This window comes from Pogonomyrmex barbatus, unplaced genomic scaffold, assembly GCF_055798465.1.
Source record: "Pogonomyrmex barbatus isolate J1 unplaced genomic scaffold, ASM5579846v1 scaffold3, whole genome shotgun sequence".
Lineage (NCBI taxonomy): Eukaryota > Metazoa > Arthropoda > Insecta > Hymenoptera > Formicidae > Pogonomyrmex > Pogonomyrmex barbatus.
Window position 1 is genome coordinate 17,817,498 of NW_028297127.1, and position 23,477 is coordinate 17,840,974.

General features: G+C 33.7%; 2 protein-coding genes and 1 long non-coding RNA gene across 11 annotated transcripts in view; 2 read left to right on the forward strand and 1 right to left on the reverse strand.

The window, feature by feature from the left end:
* LOC105427841 (dystrophin, isoforms A/C/F/G/H) overlaps positions 1-23,477 on the forward strand; it is a 409,642-nt gene that overhangs the window by 229,260 nt on the left and 156,905 nt on the right. The window lies entirely within an intron of this gene.
* The window catches only part of LOC148936117 (uncharacterized), a 133,058-nt gene that overhangs the window by 51,299 nt on the left and 58,282 nt on the right, over positions 1-23,477 (forward strand). The gene's annotated exons all lie outside the window — the stretch shown is intronic.
* Positions 7,727-11,194, reverse strand: LOC148936119 (uncharacterized). The gene is made up of 3 exons (XR_016139741.1): positions 9,308-11,194; positions 8,296-8,323; positions 7,727-8,181 (listed from the first exon to the last, which is right to left on the reverse strand). It is a non-coding gene; the product is annotated as an uncharacterized LOC148936119 (long non-coding RNA).

Genomic DNA, 23,477 nt, shown 5'->3' on the forward strand with positions numbered 1-23,477 from the left:
GTTTAAATTTAGTATTCTATCCGTTGCACAGAAAAGGGAAGCAGTTCATCGCGCGCGTTTTCTGTTCATAAAATATATTTAAAATACATTTTATTACGTAGTTAAGTATCGCGCCTGAATAAAGCTTTCTGTAACTACTAGGTGAAAATATCGATATTAAAACCGGTTTACTTATCCTTCGTAAGCTCAGACCAATAAAAGAAAAGTTTAATAATGATAATCTTCCTCCTCGAAAGTTTAGTCAGATGAAATTATTCACGTACACATTCAGCGGCCCTTGCAACGTTCGCCGAGTTTCTTATAATTTCTGAAATAGATTCGTCTTTTGAGCACGTACTTTAAAGCGTCGCACGACCTAACAGGAATAATGTAATACTCAGAGAATAGCTTTCCTTTCTAACTTTTGTCGAAGCGGTATTCTTTACGCAACTGGGACAAAGTTTCGAGCGTGTTCTCTTGTACTTAACAATGTCGCGGTTGAATGTCCGATACTTTAATCTATTTTTCACCGATGACATTCGTCTTTGCGCGAAAATTGACCACGGAATAGATCCATTTTACACAAACCTAGTAACAAACATGTACGTTAAATGCAGGCTCGGCGATATGTATACGTTTATAATCGGATTCCACCCGATCGATTCACGATTGCGAACGCACTACCAATTGAGGATGATAACATTTTTTTCGTGAAAAAAACCGCGTGTTCAAGCAATAGGTCATGTTGTGTGTAGCATACAGATTTTACACTTGTCACGCAAGTTTGATAAATTTATCATTTGAAAAATACGGTACGGTAAAATACGCAATATACTTGAAATATTTTATCCTGTTTGCTTAATGATATACGCTACTAATCCCTCAAAATGGATTTTATTATTAATGAAATTATTGAAATTATTTCATTTCTATTTAGATTTAATTCTAAAATATAGTTATATTTGAAATGTAAGTGCATTTTTTTGCGTATTTCGCACATAAAACATAAGATAATTTTTGAGAAGCGAAACATGATGGATAAATTTATCCGCTGCAAAATTATATTCTTTTGTTGTTCGTACAACTCGACGTAGCTTCACGAGATCATATTTATATATCCACGTACTTCTTGAAAATTAATTGATTGCCAGCGGTATCGCGCAGACAGCGAATCGTTGCGCAATCGTGATAGAGTGATCGTTACTCGACTGGGGCTGATAAATGATTGGATTTCGCGGTTTTGATCACGCTGATTCTTGAGAGAGAGGGAGAAACCGAGGATAGAATCCTTTGCAAGTCCGTCGGGCAATCTGTATCCGGGCTCATTTGCATCGGTAGCCGCTCGCGCGTTTTCCGCATAAGCCTCAACTCCACGTCAATGCGCATTAGGCTGCGAGGCTGACGGTGGAAACGGGCCTGGGAATAGATTGTTGCATAGATTTTGCATTCCCCGAGCGCGTCCTGGACCACGTTACGGTACACAGACGATACTCGTGGCGTTACGTGCCAAAGGCAGCAACTAAAGCCAACGAAGTTTCGGCGTTGAGCCGATTGATTGCATTCCTCGGCGAGCTGTTGCTCGCGCCGCGGCTATTTCGGAGTCAGTCATTGAAAATCACTAGCCGCAACGTGATTGTACGCTATCTCGTTTCATTAAATTCGACTTTGTCTTTGCAACGATGATGTGCGTTTTACGCGAGAAATTAATGCGGGAGATTACCCCGTGTTATCTTCCGCAACGAGACCACTGTGTCGTCGGCGATGCCATCGGCGTAACGCGATATATCACGGTATATTACGATTATACACGGCGAAATATATACACGTTTCATAAGTTAATGCGAATGTGCGTGTACACGTGTTTTCTCTCGAAAGCTGTTCGAAAACAATTTTAAAATCGTGCGAATCGGACGGGATAAATAGGCGGAATAAAAAGGAGGACAAACGTGATGATGAACGAACAAAATCGTCTTTCAGATTTTTTAAAATTTTTCAAGTTTTTTTTTAAATATTGTTGATTTAATATATTGCGCAGTTGCGAATCGTTTAAATTTCTCAAGCAAAGTTTATTTACCGGATTGTGTCTAACTCTCGGTGCGGAAACATTTATGCGACAAAATATAACAATACGACTATTTTAATGTATATTTAAAAGTAACTATTCTGTATACATTTTTGAATGAAATTTGTGGAATTAAGAAGAGCGAGGCGAGTTAGCTTGTACTCGTTGATCGCGCACACAAAATACGTTAGTTTTCTGTAAAATCAACGATTGCACAGTTTTCGTTTCTAACTGGCAGGGAAAAGGGTATCGATGCGATTGATTGCATTCCAGTGAAGCCACCGTCTGATGCGTTGCGAGATCCGTTATTGAAAATCACTGGCTCTATTGAATTTTTTTACGGTATAACGATTTATTTTATTAAATTTTATTTGCTATCGGCGTTTATATATTCAAAAATTGCGTAGATAGATGATTTTTTGCAATGTTTTAATAAGTAAATTAAAACTACGACAAATCATTTTTTAATCCTTTATCGCAAATGATAAAAGTTGATACTAATGATGATACTAATTTACTAAGATGATACTAATTTACTTTTCAATTTAATTAGGATTGTTAATTTTGGCGAAATATATACTCATAAATACCTCATAGTATACTTATTATTCTTGTTTATCTAAAAACTTTGGGCTTGCACTTTTGAGCAAGCTTTTCTTGATGTTTTTGAACAGGCATTTGCACAACTTTTTTAGCATATTCTATTTATTCTTGATATAAAAAATTTGATATATTATTCTTGATATATAAAAAACTATTTTTGAATGAATTTCTCGAATTTGTAGGAGGTGTTACAGCGTTGTATTATCTGTAATAAAAGGATAGTGATATACACGAATTCAATAAAACGCAATTCGCAGTACATTCATGTGCCAACTAGCAGAACAAAACATTACACAGATGAGAGGTACAGGAGCTATCGTACAACGAAATGGGCTAAATTTGTTGCAGCATGCACCGTGAAAATTTCCAAACATTTTACGAAGAATAGATGTTCCGCTCGCAATTAAATTTTATCGTACATTACAATTTTATTGTACTGGATTATTATGTATCACACAGAGTAACGCGTAAAAATGGCACATACTTTTATTCATTATAATTTGGTCAATATATGGGCCGCAATTGAAATTACGTTAATTACGTAAATACCGGTATAAATTTTACAACGCAAAAACATTTCCAAATTGTGTAGATTCCGATCGATCGGCGTGGTTTAAACTAAACTAAAGGCGTGTACATACACGCATTCGAAGGCCTTAGCTTGCTTTCAATTCAAACATTGATTGAATTTGGAAATTCCGCTCGTCGATATTGCATTTTCTGGATCCGCGAGCGTGGGAATTAACACATACAGATTCGAATAAATTGCTAAATTATCAGAAATTAAAAAGCATCTAGCTTCAACTTGGAAATTCCAATTGTTGTTAGAAAGAACAATTAAAACTTTTTCAAAAGTAACAAGCGTAAAAATATTGTTATTCTTTTGATCAATTATACTTTAACATAGTTTTATCTTTAATCTCTTAATTTTTAAATTAAGAGTCTATTTTCACAGTTATCTCTCGCGAACTTTGCAACTTTGACTCATCCATCGTTGATATATAATTCTTAAAGGGTAAACAGTCAGTATAACAACAATAACAATTGATAGGATCGAGGATACTTTCGTTCCGTTCTTTCTTTCTTTTTTTTTTTTAATTCGTTCTAATTAGCGCAAACCGGCGTTAACGAAGGTTTCACTTCTGTGGGAATTAATTAAGGCGGTTTCCGAACTTTGCCGGCGGTAGCCGCCGGTGGGTGGCTGGTGGCCGAGCTCTCTCTCCTCGCATAAAGCCCGAGAAACGTGGAAAAAGGAACAGTAAAGGCGGCGGGGGCTGCCCCGCTGAATATTCATATATTGTAATCAACCCCTTGCGGACAGTGGGCTAGGCATACACGGGTGCCTAGGCACGTACGTATGAGCACGCGCGGGCTATCCTCTCATCTCGCGCCTCCTTCGGACGGCCGAGAGTGCATGCCGATGTTTTCCGCAATGCACTTTCCGCGGTGCGATGTGCACGGAGTTAAGAGGCCGCAATCAACGCGCGAGATACACACAATGCATGCATGGCCCGGCTGACGCTCATTAGTTTCGCGTATATCATAAAAACGAGACAACACCGAATTTAATCGTCGAGTTTCGTTCTGCGCGTTCGTTTAACCGAGCGTGCTTATTTACATTCTTTCACGATAGCTGTTATATTTCTTACACCATGACACAAACAAACGTTACCTTAAGTATGTATATCTAGATGTAATAATAATTAAGTAGGAATCTTGGAAGAGCAAAGATAGTTAATGCAATATCCATCAACTATTTTCTATCTGTCATCACGTCAGTATAATTCCGTGCAATCTTAATTTCTGTTTGAATTTAATTAATATCTCATGAAATTTAATACTAGGCTTACCGTCCTCTCAGTATTCATTAATTCTCGGAGTGGAAGAGCGATAAGTTAATCAGCTAAGGAGCTTTCTTTGCAGTCGCTGTGCGTTAGTTTCTTGGCTTTTGAAGATTTATGAAGTTTGGGGTTTTAACTAAAATTCAATAATAGAATGTTGCTCAGCAAAAGTATTATGCAGTTTGTTGACTAATCAAGTTGAATTTATAAAACACGTTATAAATGACATTCTAATTCGGTAATATTCATGTATGATAAGTATCTAATAAAATTATATATCGCACATATTTGTATCCATATATGATTTAATTCAATTATTTTTAATTTTGTAATTGTGTACAGATTTATTAAATTAAGTTTGTATTTTAACATTTTCTTGGCACACGTTACATTAATATATTTATAATAATCTTTATTTTAAAGATCGATTTTGTGTTGAACAATTTTGTTATACAAGATGCATTATTATATTGTATGCCATTTATTTTCATGTGTATGTCTCCATTCTTTTCCGTGTAATTGTATCTAAATAGAATTTCATTGTATGAATTTACAGATACGTTCGATTGTATTGCAACTCATTATATGATTTTGAACAAATAATTCTAAATTCTTGTTATTTTAATTAAGCCCGTTTAATTAAACTTGATCGGACGTTTATTTCTTTTCGGGATAAAATAGATTACTCTATCTTTAATTAACTTTATGCTGCATGCAAATACGATGTGACATAGAGAAGCTTAATTTATCACGGGCAAGTAAATGAGAAAATTATTCGGCAATATTTCTCAATTAATTAATATCAAGAAATTCTTATAAACATTTGCTAAATCTACGAAACATTGAATATATTGAAATACTTTTCTGGATGTATAATTTGCGATAAACAAGGAAGTAGCGGCATATTAGAGAAGTATGTAGAAGTTATTATTTTATTTCCAATCTATCAAACTAATGCGTTTAATAATGTTGAGCTTAAATTAATAACATGAAAATGAATTTGTTTAACTTTATTTAATTTTAATGTAGATTATAAAATCTTAAAATATCGATCTTAGTATTATACAATTGGCAAAACGAATCACAATATTAAAATTTTTATTTTTTAATTTAAAATTTAAATTGAGTACAATTGTTTTTATTAAAATCATAGTTTGTTACGCAAAAGTGTCAAAATCATTAACTCATATTCTTGTTACATTTGTAACAATTTTAATTATTTTAATATTATGCTAATTATTTCATTTTCTTTAAATACAACAAATGTACATTCTTTTTGTTTTAATTACACATTATAAAAGTGTAAAAGAACTTTTAAGCTTAAGAATCGTATAATCATTTCAATTATAACGTATTATAGAATACGTATAACATATACTATTATAGAATACGTATAACGTATACTATTATAGAATTAATATTGATATTAATAGCAATAGATAGAATTCTTATATAATAATTCTCCAAAATAAATAATTAACAAATCTGTAGTTGTCATAAATTATCGTTAGTATAGTTATCGATTCAAATTTAAATGTTTCTTACTTTTTATTCGACCGATTTTTACGTTGAGGTTACAAGAGCTAAGATACGAAAAGCTGTAGCGCTTTCTGGAAGAGGATAAGACAATTTCAACTCTAGTTCGCGCGACGATTGCTTTATTAAAAATATTCACGTTATACATACCACAGCTTCGTGCTAAGCGCGTCATCTTATCGCGATTTTAATCAGAGACTTTTTGCCGTTGACCCAGTCTCATTTCTTTTTTTTCTCGCCATAATCCTTATTCTTATTCGTCACAGTGAAGCCCATAATTCTTTGTTGCATTCTCGCGCGGAATTGACAAAGACAGAAACTAAGAAAAGTTAGAAGCGAAGAGCCGCATTGTCCCACGCATACGACAATTCAATATCCGTTCTGTTTTTAATAAAGAATCTCCTTTGGAAATGGTTTGTCACCTTTGGAATTTTAATTAAGGATATATCGTGCTTTCTTTTTTAGTTTTTGATAGCAATAAATGAAGCAATATAAAAATTTAAATAAAATTATTTTTGAGTAATTTTATTAATAATTTAATTAATTATGACTAATTATAATAGAATAGGAAATGTTAAGAAAAATATATGAAAAATATATCCGCTTTACCGCTTTTTTACATTCTCTTAATTTAATCAACCTTCAGAGAATATATTTAACTTGAATGAAATTTGATCTATGCAACTAAATAATTAATTAGATAATTATTACACAATTAATTGTTAAGCAGAATTGATAACTAATTGAACAATGAAATTGCGAAGATAGAATAGAAAATAGTAAAATTTGCAACAGTCCAAACAATTGCGATAGTTTATTTATTATATTTAAACACATTCACAAGTTTTTGCGATAAATATCTCAACTTTATTCTCAGAGTTTCGATTTTTTTTTATATATTTTTATATATTTTTTATATATTTTCAGACTCTTGAGTTAGAAAGAAGAAACATTTTTCTCACAAAAATTATTCGACTATTAAGAAATTTAGGAAAAGGACACGTTGTTAGAGAGATATCTTAGTATCATCTTAATTAACTGATTTGAATCTTCTCAAAAAGATTGTCTTTTTCTCTCTTCTTTTTATTCTGTTATTACCAATGACATAACGTCCGGCGTCGGGTAAATGCAGTGATTTTTTTCCCCTTTTTTTCCTTTTTTTTTTTTGTTTTTATGTTAGTTGCATCGTATTGCTGCACATTGGGCAAAAGGTGAACGACGACCGCAAATAAAAGCGAGGAAAAGCCGAAATTAAGTACTGAAACCATCGAAGGAAATAAAGGTTCAGGGAAAGAACTTGCCGCAAAGTATCGGCCATGGAATTTCGCGAAAAAGTCTCTTGCATTTTTTTTCTTTTCCAGTGAAAAATGAAGTTAACGCAACAATGACGACTGATCTGTCTTTAGAGATCGGTTTATTTCTTTGAGAAATTATTATTAATTAAGGACGATTTTGTTCAATTAAATTTTATTACAATGATATTCCGCATTTTTTAAATAATTTTTTTGTGTTAAATGATATTAATAGCTTAATTAATAACTTTATGTTGACGTATTTAGCGGAGCAATTGTTTCATGACTCTCATGAAAAGGCTTTGTAAATGTTTAATAATTTATATTTGTAAATTAAGAATAAATATAAAGTTATGTTTGATGTGACATGTTATAATTAATGTATGATATTTTGTTGTTTCAGGTGAGTCAAACAATATTGATTATCCGCGCTGCGTTACTGTAAGTAAACTCTTATGATTATTATACACAGCGTTATTAGCCATTTGAAATATTATGGCTTATAATATTGCTACGTTTAATCAGCCATTATAATAACGTAAATGGGATTATCTGAAGTATTCTTATCGATAATTATAAACTTTTTATTATCTGTTTATAAATTTTTTGTTTTAAAATCGTTGATAGTCCAACGACGACGAGATTATAAATTCTAATTTAAGAGAGTTCATAAAAATTTATTATATAAAAAAATTTTCTATCACTATGATGAAATATTTTTCTTAAAGACGATATATAAAGCAGCTTTTTTATGAAGATTGTTTTTTAACTGCAAACTCTGCTCGCACATAACGAGAATGGCTTGTCATTATCTTGACGAATAAACTTGACAATTTTCTTTCCAAGCAAGCATGGTTCTATCACGTATCTAAAATGAATTGAGAGAGAAGCTTATAGGGAGATTCTAGCATATAAATTAAATTTTAATATGGTGAACTTCATTCTGATTAGGGCATTTTTCTCATATTAAATTTGCATTTACCTTTTATCGGATACTTCACTGCACGATTCTGCAAACGAAAAAAATATCGAATAAATTATATGCACGTGCATATATTCTTCATTATCATATAATTTCTTTTTAGATATTCTCGATATTGCTTCTTCGCTTGCCGATAAAAAATGTTGAAACATGTATGCAACTAACACGTTTAATCAATTAATCATTTTCGTATACTATATAATTAAATCAAGATTAACAAAATGAAATCATACATTATCATACCTTTAAAATATTTAGTAATATAAAGGAAAAAATAGCATGTATTAGTGTTTAAAGGATATCTTATAATGGATCATTCTTCGTAAGCGAGTAAGGCGAATTAAACAATATAGTATAAGGAAAGTCCTTTATTTTTTGGAATTTTTATTGAAAAATTAATAAAAATTTATGAATAAACGTGTATTTAGTAGAAGGAGTAAGTGCGCAGCAATATTTAAGTATCAAAATAATATATGATCTAGTATTTTATTATATTTTATTTTCTGTAAAATATTAATAATTGAATCAATAAGTAATAATAATTGAATCAAAGTTGCAATATTAGTGAAGATAGCCCTAGGGAATAGTACATTGATGTTAAACGCGAGTTTATAATATTTGTTCGAGTGGTCTTCCAAATCCTCTCAGTTCGTAGTCATGTTATTGCTATAGTGTAACGTATTTACTTTGGATAATAGTAACTTTACAACTTATCGTTTTAGAATAACAATCTCTCTCGGGGATTGCTCCAGTAGAATCTATATATCACTTAAAATTTCGGTTCTCGTTATCGAAGATCTCAATAATATTTCCATCACGTGTTGCATTTATTTCGATTGTGTAACAAATTGATATTCTACAAATCTTTGTGGAATCTTTCTCGAAAAAATACGTAAACGTAACTCGTGAAAAATATTTCTCTGTTTTATAGTAACACTTGTATTAATTGAAGGTGATATGATTAAATTGATTTATCAAAGATGGAATTTCCTCAGATAATATTTTTGCTTACGTTGTCGAAGATGCTGTATTCTTGAAAAGGAACGCGTAGAGAGTTTGTAGTACATTGGTTGCTTTAGAAAAATTGCGACAATTCTTTCGGCTGACCAAACTATTCCGCACTAATGCTCGCTCGACTATTCCCGGAACGAGCTGCACTTTCGAAGAGTCGAAGACATTATCATTTAAGCGCACGTTAAATGGTGCACGCGTCCATTCGCGTGTAGCGCATTTCCGACCGCGAATGTACGACGTTTGCAAGACATTTCCAGCGGTGATCGTTGTCCGTCCATCGTAAGATTAACGTTCCCTCCTCAATCCGTAACGGGGGCCTGTGAAGCGAGGCCAAGGTACAAGCAAGTTCACTTTGCCTCGTGATTCCGCAACTGCACTCCGAAGCGCACGGCAACGGTCTTCCCGGCTGCATCGGGGAGATCTCTTAGATCGTTTAGAATTACCGTCACGCGCGCGTTTCGCGTCGAATCCGTGGCGGTCTCGTAAATGTCGCTCATCTTTTACGACGCGGCCGGCGTTTCGGGTTACACCCGCAGCACATCACGGCGCCGCAGCACATTACAAAGTTTTCGGGTAGCCTTACAGCCCGGCGCTATTGTGCGCGCTACGCTCGCGTCCGGGGCTCGTTCTCGACGGAAACGAACGCGTTTGCGGTCGCGCATAGCGCGTTCCCTCCCTCCCCCCCTCCCCTCCCCCCTCGTCGAATCGTCGCAAAATGGCATTTTCGGTCGACGTGATGCGACATGATGCAACTTGGGCATGCGAAACGAACCGCGTACACCGCTACTACTGCAAACTTTTCCGCGTTGACGATAAATTCCCAACCGTGATTTTATTCCACGAGTAAATGCCAACGTTGCCCAACTCCGCGCCGTTCTGCGATTTACGTCTAGTCTGCCGTCGTGTTCTCGAGAGTTGCCCGCAAAGACGCAAAGTATTTCGTGCAAATTACGTGATAAAAAATCGACCTTGCCTGAAATTGGCATATTTGCCTTTTTTTTTTTGGAAGAATAATTTTCCCCACCGTGTCGAATAAATTATTTAATATTAGGTTCTCTGTTTTTCTACGACCTTTTCCAGCGCGATGGTCGACGAAGAAATTGAAATTGTAACATTTGATTGATATTAAAATGATGATATTTGACTGATATTAAATTTTTTTAAATTGCATACTTGAATGTTTTTTTTTTTAATTTTATGAAAGTTTTGAAATTACGAAATAGGGCCTAAAATTTCTTTAAAAATATTATGATGCATCTAAAACTGTATTAGTTGTACAGTTAAAAAGAGAACGATGTTGATTAATTGCAAATTTAAAAATAGTAAATTATTATTCTGTGAATATATATATTCTATGTAAAATACCGAAAATTGCGGTTAATAAATTTCACAATGAAGAGGAAAATATATAACTGCGAGAATAATTTTATCTAACAGCCTCAAAACTTTTACTTTCAAGAGTTTCGTAAATGACTGAGTACCGAAACTTTTCATGGTTAACATATTCCCGGGTATCTCATAATATACATATTTCCCTTCACGATATAATGCACATTTCTACGCTTTATACGCATATAATAACACGTGAGAAAATTATTGAACTTATCTCTTTAAGCTCTATTATTGCAGCCTCTATTATTTCACATTATACAAATAAAAATTAATTAACAATGAAATCTTTAAACTTCTAATTGTTAATTTTAGAGAAATATTGTAACGATCATGATTTTCTAACTAAAAAAGTAAAAAGAATGGAGGTGTATAGCAAATTATACTCTTTTTTGTGATATTTGCCAAAAATATTCTTTTTTCCTTAAAACTGCGATCTAAACAAGGTGCGATGACTGTTAATGATCCAAAGTTTCGTGAAAAAACGAGAAGAGAAAACGAGAAAAGACTGACAAAATGTCGCAAAAAAAAAAAAGAAATACCAGTTAGAAGTCAGATCAAAAAAGAATAAATCTCTGCACGAAGCAAAGTTATTATTCCGGAATCTTTTCCGACCTCTGAACACTGGACTTTTTTATTCTCAGTCTAACTAGGCATTGTCCTTTTGGTAAGAATCGGGTACAACGAAGAGCACTCCACCGATTCTGCTTCTGCGAAAATTATATCTTGTGTTTGCGTCTGCGCTTGTTATTACTCTGCGTATTTGCATTTTTGTTGCGGCCTCCCTAATTGCAATTACATATACATAAGCCTGTAGAAGATGGCGGGAGATGCTGCAAGACGAAAATTGTTGCAGAAATATTCTGCGCATTTCTCGTGTTTTAACATTAAAATCTTTGCGGTCACCGAAATCATTATGATCACTTAGCAATCTCAATTATTTTATTTCTCGGGATTTCGACATTCGACATTCTGTATCTACATTTAGACACGGTCTTGATTTTACAATTTTCCATAAATCTAATAATTAGGCAGAAATTTTGGAAGAGAAAGTAGAAGAACAAGAGAGAAATTTCGTCCACCAGTACTATTTTTAAATTGATTCTGAAAAATTGCAACGCTTTATATTATTTACTTTATATAATTGAAATACATTTATTTATTTATATACTTATTTATAAGCTTAGCTTTTTATACAGGCAATTATTCTCAGATAAATGTTTTATATTCCCTTCTTTATTAAGATCTGCTTGATCTATATTAATTGAGGTCTCGCGCCGCGTTACCACGAACACTCGTTCTGATAACACTCTAATTGAACAACTCAATCGAGAACGAATCTATGAACGATCTATCACTTTGGAACAGACCCTACATGTGCGCGCTATTTCGATACACTGCTCTGTCGTAAGCTATTTCGAGTATTATTCTATATCCGTCGCATAAGAGTATCGATTTGTTGGATTAAAGGTCAGTCGCGATATTTTCTTACGTCAAGCCCTCGTGCCTGCGGCGGTCTTTCTCTGTGTTTCTTCAAGAAAACATATGAGCTCTCGTGGAGTTTGTAATTTTTGGCCATAACCGAACGTGGCAATATTAAAAGAAACAAGTTTCCCTCTGTAACACGATATGTAACTCGAAGAGATTGATGAATATTTAGTGTTTATTTCATTCCGCATTCGGCAATAGAAAATTAAAAATTCTTAAGTTTCAAAGTTTGAATGTAAAATCGGTTCGCGCTTTTATGTATTAAAAAAACAAGAACATAAAGGAATAGGAAGGGCAGATAAAAAAAGAGAAAAGTGAGAAAGAAGGTACCGTTATGTAACTATTATGCAACGCTTCATTGATCTCCTGATCTCTCACATCGACCGATGTGGTTATGTAATTTGATCGGTCGGCCATGAACCGCGACGTAGATCGATTATCATGCAAGATCCATATGCGTAAGCGAAAAAGAATTTGCCATGAAAAATTGTGGCTGGTTTAATAGGGACGAAGGGAAACCTATATGGATCAAGCAGGTTTCGGACCGAGGTAGAGATCGTAAGAGGACAGAGAATAGCCAGAAGGAATTCGCTCTCCTTTTTTCGAGGTCGAATTATATACACGAGGCGCCATCGCTTTAGGATCAATTTATTTCTTCCTTTTCTTCGTTTTCGTACCACTGCTCATTCGTATGTACACACGAATATTTATGTACGCATTATTTTCGTGTCCACTTTATCTTCTTCACTTTATCTTTTTTACCTATGCTTCAAATTCTTCGATAGAAATTGATATGATGATTTCTATAATATATTACTCCTATACTTATCTATCTGTCTGGTATTTTTTAATTAATATTTTTTATTTTTTTTTTGTTTAGTAAAATTATTAGAATATTTACATATTTTTAACGTTACATGTACGTATATAAATATATTTTTATATTAAATTAAAAATAAAAATTGCTACTATTACGGTGACATAGATGAGGAACAAAGCAAAATATATGTAAAGAGGAAGACAAGGGTTTGATATTAATTCTCGCTTATGGAACGTATAACCGATGTAATCCTTATTATCGTACGATGTTGAAGAAGGAACTCTCTTCTTATCTACTATTAATTTTGTTTCTTTAGTATAAGTTATATTTTTCTATTTGTATCATATTTGTATAAATACAGAACATGAGTATTTTCTCGATAATCTTAAAACTAATTGTATTTTTGAATTTGTAATACAAATGCTATTAAAAAAATATTTTCTGTAATATAAAATTGATTTATTTCTATTTATTGATTTGAATTATCTTTTGGATATTGGATTTCATTAAAGAAGGTAATGGAGAGAGATCGACAGCAAAATTTTTAGAAATAAATAATTTAAATATCCGATTTAATATAATATAGAATATATTTTAACATTTTTGTAATCATTAAACTAACATTTAATTGTATTCTAAACATAATTCAATGCTGTTAATTGCCTTAATATTGTTTTACTCTACCTTGTTAACATGTCGTGTGCGTGCTTATACGTTCCTATCGTTTACCTATAAATTATGTTATTTCCGTACATAGTTATAACTCTCGAAGATAGCATTTATGAGATTAGTACCTTTGAATACCGATTTACACACACTGGATACGTTAGGTATGTAGGCGTTAGCCTTGTTCTTGTTTCTATCATTTTCGCTTTGTCCTCGTTTACACATATATCGTATATTATTTATATTATTTCCCTATTATCAATTACTTATTGAAAAGCGTCAAAAAATCGTAATCGCTCTGCCGAGTTTTGTTCTGGAACATAAAATGAAACTGATATTTTACATTATCGCAAATTTTATCGCAATTGTGTAATAATGTGATACTAATTATAATACATATTGTGTGAACAGCACAAAATTATCATTATCTTGACTTTTTTTAAATATTTTATTTTTTCTTTTATATATTCGCAAATTATTATAATTTATTGCGTTTATATGTTTTTACAAATTGTTACAATATTCTCTTACATGATGAAGCGAAAATATGAAATAAATTTGTGATTTGCATTATAATTTTATTAAATCTGTTTTTTATTAATTTTTGACAATAATATTCTTGCCTTCGAAGTAATCATTTATTTGTTAGAAATTATTGGTGACATGTACGAATCATCTTTTGTTTGAACGCACAATTACGGAATGGGGTAGAGGTAGCTAATTTGCATTAACAGATATCTGATATTATTATCGTTAATTTATGATAGGAGGCAAAGAATACCCTCGTCCGTATCCGCGAAATTACCTGATATTCCACTTGTCAGGGTCGTCTTTTCTATAATCTAGCCCACTCCTGCTCTCACTCCTGCCCACCAAGTCCCTCCTTTTCACCTCCTGTCTTCTATATCGCACCTCATCTTCGTCTCTCGCTCTTGTTTCCTGTCCCCCTCAGTACATAGCAGATTTCTCTCTTTGTCCCGCGTAAACACACACACACACACACACACACACACACACGCGCGCGCGCGCGCGCGCGCGCTGCCTGTCTCTCTTCCTCGTACACAACCTCTATGCCAGCCCTCCCCCTTTTCCCTCTGTCTTTTTCTCTGTCTCTCTCTGTTCCCTCGATCCTATCCCTCCGCTTCTGTCTTACTTCCGCACTCTCCACATGCCCGTTCCGATCCTTCTCCCCGTCCCTACCAGTTCAGCCTGTTCCCCTTCGTGCCGCAACACGCCCACGTGTCACGTGGTTGTGTGGGTGCACGTGCACGGAGTCGCACACAGTGGCACACGACCGACCGCCACGGCAACGGAGTGCGGATGCGGAGTACCTACAGAGTTGAGAATACAGACGACAGTGCCGCGTACACACCACAGCGTTCCACACTCATGCCTTGCGTTCTCGCGCGATAGATCGCCCGGCGGGCGATCCTCTCGTTGATCCGCCGATCGATCCCCGCATCCTTCCTCCTCGGGGTTGATCTCGCGTCCCGCGATAGTTCGAAACGTTTACTCGCACGCCGCGCGCACGTCGAAGACGCGCCCCCGTCAAAGACGGGGAATTCGAAGGTGGCCGCGATTACTCGATCTCCGCGCGCGAGATGAAAGCGAGATTGAAGAAAGATCCGATCGTCGGAGAGAACCGCGGGAAGAAGAGGCGAGGGCAGCTCCACGTAAGAAGTGTTTTCTCGCGAGCACCACGTGTCTTTGATTTTTCGTGAGACGCCGTGATTCCTTACTTATACTCCACGGTGGTCGAATCCACGCCTCCGCGAAGATGACGTCGGGAGCAAAGAGGATGAACCTACGTGCGAAGGATGACGAGAGGAATACATATTAAGATCTGGTTGACAGTTGGTGTCTATGAAGTGAAGAACTCTTATCTTTGTAACTGTGTGTTATATTTTTGAAATCATCACTATGAATCTGTCTAGAATTAATGGCTACTGGACTGGTTTAAAGCTGACAATTTCATGATAAATCATGAGCTAATTATTCGATATCTCAATGAATGATACTGCGTGAGTTAGAAGAAGAACTTTGTTGGTGTATATTGTTCTTCGTACAATCAGAATGACTTTCTTTCGTATATTTTTAATACGTTGTGAAAACAAATGTAGTTTCAGCAAAAATAGAAATGAGATATCGAGTCATTTCTTCAGTTTTATGATTTCTTTTGTTTCGTGGAAATAATATTGCATTTATCTTTTGATAAGAAAAATAAAGATATTGAAGATTTAATATTGATTCATCGTTCTTTTAGTTCAATGAAAATCATACGAAGTTTGTTGCGTGTTAGCTTTAATTTTGACAAGATACATGGAAGACACGAAAGATAAAAAGATACAGAAGATCTAGATTTACTTAGCGACATTTAACTTACTGTGACACATATTTATAATAACAATCGTGACGATTTCATAACTATGTATATATAGAATATGTTTTGCATACATATAAATAACAGACATCATAAATCTTGTCGTATGCTCGCAATCTTCGTCTCAAGGGGAAATGAAGTGAGATGACGTAATAATTCAAGAGGGAACTTGATAATGATGATGGATACTAAACCATAATATTCCCTCACGCATGATCATACGCTTGACGCGCGGCGCGAGGCGCGCTATCACCGCGCGGAATCAACGCGCGGAGGGAATTTTCGACGGTCCTCACTCTTAATGTCATCAAAGATCTGAAGCGTGGCCATCGATCGATGATCGAAACGAATCGCGTCGGCAGAGCCGAGCGGAAAAGAGAGGCTAGACCAGACTAGGGAACTGCTCTCGAGGTGCTCTCGAGTACCAATAGAAACGTCCGAGTGTCACGGAAGAGCGTGCGGACGGGAAAGAGCCGATGCGGGGGAATTCGATGGCGGTCGAATTCGAGCGTGGTCCTCCGAGTAAAGTGTTCTCGAGTTCTCGCCGGCGCGCGTGTGTACACACGTGTCTTCGTGCTCGCGGGGAAGATGCCACGGCGGGTGATATTCGATAGTAATTGCACTGTCTTCGGGGAGGCTGCCGCCGGCTCGTGAACTCCACTCGTGAACTCCATTCGTGGAAATTGTATGAAAGACATGAAAAGCTTCCACTGAGTGCCTTGATTTTCTACATCTTGCACGGGAAACATATAATCCGCATGTTTCCGAATCCGCATGTTTCCGTAATAATATTTCTAATAACTGTAGATTTTATGTGACACATGTGGAACAGTGCAAGATATGTTGGAAAACATATTCTTACTTCGTTGCGAGTACTAGTGTGGATATGTAACGCTACGGACTACCGTTAATGTCTGAATGTGCTTAAAGTGCTCGTATTGTTCATCATCCGGAGGCGAAAGGTTTTCTAAGTATTACTCCTTGACAGGATAGTTAAGTGGTTGTGCGTGGTTAACGAAAGCAATTACTACTTCTTATTATATCTAGCAGTTTGCTTATATACTTATTCTATTTCTTTATATGATGATATAACAGCATCATAGATATGATAATACAATCCGTCCTTATTAAATAGTCACGAAAGTAAAATTAAATTGTCGTTTGGCTTACTGTTACAATATATATAATATTTATAATGAAATATGAGCTACACTAAAGAGCTGGTTTGTGTAAATGTTAAAAAAAAAATTAATCAGTTTTAGTGTTTTAAATTTAATACAATACAATAAAGGGAATTTATACTACATAAAATTTAAACATACACAAAAATTTGAAACTGCTTTCTCTCATTACACGTTTGAATGAATCTTCCGATGCAAATAACATGTTTATCATTTAGGAAACTCAATGGAAAAAAATAATTATATTTTGACACGATGCAGTAAACTAAAAGTTTTTAAAAATATTTAGAATTGAGATTTACTTGTTTGTACAATGATATCAGGGCACAAATTTGTACAAAGTTTCTCTGATTCTGACATTCGCATGCGAAACATCTGTTTGCTCGGACCACGCGTGTTTGCATCCAAAGGGAATAGCATCGAGCGGGGCGTCCGATAGGATTCTAGATAGGACGGACGAGAAAATTGGGAACGATCGGCAACTATTTGCCGAGTATTTACTCGAGTCTGTGGTTGATATCCGTGGTTGAGAGGTCTCATCTCACTATTCGGCTTGGTAGATATCACGCTCATTAAGTTAATGCTGTGTGTCGACTCTGAGAGAGTCTTCATGGCTCCCACGAGCAAATTTATATCACTTCCAATATCGCTTGTACTTAGCTTATCGGTCGAGACGAAGGCATCGCGCGGAGCTTCTGCGAGACTTTTTTTTTTACTTATATTGTTTTTCTTTTGTATCACGTGCCGGTTGAAGTAATGTAAGCTATTAAACCGCTCATTTACATAGCCGCATTTCGATTTTACTTATTTCGCAAGCGTTTTAAGCACATTTTCTATATTTCTGAAGGCAATCTTGTTTAATACATGACCGATAGACCGCTTGTACATTGAGATCTCGGTATTCTAAACCGAGTCGAGTATGAAGTTTAATGCGCATGAATAACAACCTAGGACGACTTTATTGCGCCTCCAGTTTACCGAACATTTTGAACGAGTTGTACGATCAATTCTAATTTGAATGTGAGATTAAATCAAATTGACTTTGGCGATAAATATGGTGATTCGATGTTATCGTGATGGGTCTTCTTAGTTGAGTTTGACGTGTTATTAAATTAACTCCCTTGATAAAGATTTACTTTACGGATGCTTCAAAGGCGCCACCGCGGTATAATTATTAGTAAACTTTATTGCCCGCGATGGACATTTAAATTTAAAATTGTGTTTCAACTTCGATTAAAGTTACTGGACTCATATTTCACAAATATTCATGTTCGGGTAGACTCCTATGAATATTCCTCACGATCTTGTAGCAAGATTGCGAGGAATATTTCATAACTTATGTGCTTCGTTCTTAGATTTCTTTGAACATTATATATGTCCAAGAGTTATGTGAACAAAATAAGAGAACATGAAAACAATTTTATTATAAAATAATATTTATTAGGCATGATTACTGTCATATTTTTTAATGAGTATTATATTGAATGAGTTTATTTTATGTAAATTATACATAATTTGATATTTAATATATATTGGAAATATATTAATAATAAACTTTTCTAGAGAAAATAAATTTGTGAAATATGTATAAATAAAAAGCCATTTGAAAATAAAAAGAGCTAAATAATATTTTAAGTATTATTTAAAGTTTTATATGATGTGGTTCTATTAGTTTTATTTGCTTCAAATTCATGATTTAATATCGCAAATTGTCCGTATTCATGTTCAATTTAATAATGTTACTTTTGACTCATCGTCAACACAATTATCGAAAATCTGGATACTGCAAATATCGAAGAAAGATTTTTCTAAAATTTTCTCTTATTGGCTGAATTTATCTTAAATTCAAATTGCTTGCCTGAGCTGTTAAATCGAACGATTGAATTTCAGCATTTCATATTCGTTTCTCTTGTAAAATATCATTGAATTTGTACGTTTCATGTGTTGACATCAAGAAAAGATTAAATCGCATATTAGAAAATTTATTTATCAAGTATAGAGAGACAGAAAGCGTTGTGTTTCTTTACCATGGGGAATTGAAAGATTTGAGAAAGCTGAATTATTTGTTTGAAATACCGATATTACCTTTACTGATATAGATATGCGCATATGTGAAGTCGAGCATACTGCGTGCCAGATTTATTAATCTCGAGTCTACATTATTGGAATCCGCACCATTCAATACGAGAATTACTTGATTTTCTCTCAATGCTCACAAATCCCTTGTTGATCGCAGCAAGCTCGTGTAAGTTTCTCGTTTTCGCGATAGCTGAAAAATTATAGTGATTTTATATCCTAACATATTGATGCGAGTTATAAATTGAAGTATACATCGGAATGTGGAATAACTGATATGTAGTTATGACTATTAATTTAGATTCTTAGTTTGATCGCTATATTTGCTCATTCTACTCCTGTAATACGTTACATTTTTTAAACACAACACGCGAATATTATTACGTAATCACAGTTATGAAATTATTTTTCATTTTATTATTATAATTAGAATTGAAATATTATTGGTAGTTTATTTGGATGATTATAATTGTTTGATTTTAATTGTTATTAATTTAATTGTCATTAATTTAATTGTCATTAATTTAAATCGAAATTGGATGCACTCGCTTGATTGCAAAATACTAATTATTATATAAAAAAGAAATTCTAACTAAGTTTTTGTAATTAAAAAAATTATTAATAAATTATCCATCTAGATGGATAATTTTTACGTGCTTATCGTATTTTTATGTTAAATTGCTCTTGTCATTGTAAGCTTTAATTTTAAGCGAAACGAGATCAACGCGATTGCGTGAGACACGCAACAAATTGCAATGTCTTTTATAATCGTTAATTTCTGGTTTCGTGATACTCACGTTAATCGCCACTGCAAATTATTCTAAGAAGAGAGCAAAATGCGCCTGGATATTAGATTATTCTTGTTTTTATTTAAAATTTCTTATAAACTTATTGGAATCCTGATATTCGATTATTAAACTGTCAGCATGTTGTGCTGGGTAATAATTTTATTACTTATCAAGCTGCATCATCGTTGGCTTTGCCTAACGGGTTATTGCAAGTCTGTCAATTTATTGATATGAATTGATAAAAATGATTTGCTATATCAGCTAATATATTTTACGACATCTAAGTAGTGTTTACTTATTGACGTAACATATAAAAGTGCTATCATAGCTACCGCCAGGAAAATTAATACTTGCGTATTATGCGATTCTTTAAGAAATTGTTAGAGAAACATTTCAACGCCAGGATATTCTCAATGTCATGCATAAGAACTTTCGGAAGGTTTACCTTGATTGCTACTAATAATATACTAAAGTTCACGTTCCAGAATAACGTTCCGTAATAGTAAAATAGAACGAACGTACTGATGGAACTCTTCAATACTAAACTTTCAAAGTGCAACTTTTAATTAGTGTTAGTTGAATCCTTCGTTTCTTTGCTTACAGTTTCATTTGAACTGAGACTTATGTAGAGACTTTCTAATTATACAAATTGTGTTATTATAACTTTTCATAATAGTATTAGGAGCAATATATTGCTCCTGAATTTCTGATTCTTTTGATATGATCATACAAAATAATATAAATATATAGTTTTTTTAGGATATTAATGTGTAACGCAATTGCTTTTTAATTATTTCTATATCTATAAATTACGACACACGTAATTTATTAAAATTAATAATTGTTTATTGACAATTTTTTTACTTTATTATTTTTTACTTGTTTGATTTATTTTTATCTTAATTTTACTTTACTTTTTATTTCTATGGTTAAAACAATTATTGAGATATCGTTTGTTGTACCATCGTGTTCGTAAATGCTCAAATGCATTCCGAGTTTAGATGTGGCAGTGGAATTGCTGTCGTAACATTTTCCAGTGACAGTGAAAAGGGGAATATTTTTTTAAAGGATGTATCATTTTTTCGCACGTATTATTTCTGCTGACGGCTTATTTTCGAGGCTCGATCCTATAAACCTTATCGCCTACATGCGCCGATATAAAGAGCACTTGCGTTATCGTCCCGTCGTTTCGGTCACGGTGCAGGCCTTAATTAAAGTTTCGCAACCGATTGCACGAGGAGAGCGCGACGGGAGTAATCAACGATCGCCCACGCAATCACTGATCACCGCGTCGAAGCCAAACTTCGTCGGGTGTGCTTCACCGCGTAATGGAACCGTCCATTGATCTGTAATGTCCACTATCAAACTTTCCAACGTTCTGTTTCTCTAACTACCCGTTTAATTTCTATTTTTCCTTCTCGCAAGGATGATTGATTGATATAGTCGTTTGGGCTTAGCGAATCTACGGACTTGAGCTCGTCATACGGATTGTTTTTATGGACAATAATCTCGTGGATAAATGAAGAAAAATATTAACAAAAGAATTATCTGAAAGGAGAAAAGTAAATCGAACTTTAAACGTAGATGGATTAAAAATCTTTATTAAATTAGAAATATTATGAAAAGTGAGAAACAATTTTTTTAGCTTTTTCTGTTATAATTTATAGAAATAATCTAGTAACACAGTGTACTTTTTAATATAAACTGATTTGATTAAGTTCGTTTTTTCATAGCCAACTTTTGAAATGATTTTCATAGCATGAGATTTGTACGGAAATAACGATGTAACGTATAGGAAGTTTTTTTCTTTGGATATCATGTACGCAAAAGAGGAATTTAATTTTATTATTGTATTATTATCGGAAAAGAAGGAGAAATGATAATAAACGTATCGCTTACTTAATTCATATTCTGCGGTTATAAAGTTGTATAATTCATTGAAATATGAAATACGTTTGAAATAGCGATGATAATCGAGATCGCCGGTGGCAAAATTTCGATGGATATGGTTCGATGCATATAATAGAATCATTCACGGTAGTGAATGAAGTTTCGGTTGCTTTATCACATTTAACTTTTGCCTTATACACAGCTAAGAGTTAATTTATTACTTTCCGTTTCGTTAAAATTGAGAGAGTGCTGATATGTGATAAAGCCACGATCAAATTATTTAACAGCTTCCAGATTTCTTATTTTTCTGAATAAATAATATTGATTTGTATTTATAAAAGATATACATACTAATAATTTCTACAAGATGTAACTATGTCAAATAATTTATATTAAATTAAAAAATTAAGAAATTGATATTAGAATATTAAAAATTTGCGAATTTATTATAAAATAAAAACATTTATCTCCTAATTTCAAGATTCTCGGATAATTTCATAGAAATTGTCTCATTTATTGGGCGTCAGACGAACGTTCGTTTAGTAGGTCTTTTAATACTTTTACTGTTCATTCAGACTTGAATTACGTTAATGGATGACGTCTAAGAGATTGAGCGCGTAAGGACAGAGGATCATTCAAGAACAATTACACTCAGTAGGAGGACTCACTCTAATGAAATTAACTCGTCTTCGATAATTAATTAGTGTCCGTCACAGTGGCCTTCTTCGTCGACCTTAAATGATCGTTATGTGCTTCGCATAACGATATCACGGGGTTTGCATTGAAATTCTGAAGCTTGTGTTAATTCTAAATGAAATAAATAAATTGTTTAAATAGATACATTTACTATTTTTATACATGCGTTTGACATAAATTAAATAGTTATAATTCAACGTAAAAACATTGTTTGCCGTGACTTTTAATGTATTCAACGGAAGAAACTTTTGCGTAAAGATTTACTTAAATTAGGTTATTTTACATTCTACACCGCACTCTGCAAATCTTAATACATACTTTATAATATGAAAGAAGCTCCTTTGTAATTTATTCCTTCTATATACAATGAACTCTTTGGTTACACATTATTACATCCATATAAATTTTAGAACGAGGTATGAGATAATTCGCGACAAAAAGTACTGTCATAGAATCAAAAATTGGAATAAATTTTCAAAGTGAATTAAGCTCTTGTTTGAAGAAATTATTTATTTTTATTACGATATGCTTGATATTGATTATTAATTTATGGAAATTGATAGTGGATAAAGAAAAAAAGTCAATTTATATTTAAACTATTTCTTCTAAATATCGAATAATTATACTTTCGATTAAAAGTGAATATTTTATGACGTGGAGGAAAAATTATTTTATATTCGATTATATATGGTGACATCTTTTATTATGAAAACAAAATTCATATCAAGAAATGTTTGCACCAAATCGATGCTTTGTATTGTTTAAAGATACGGGCGCAACTTTTCTTCATGTGT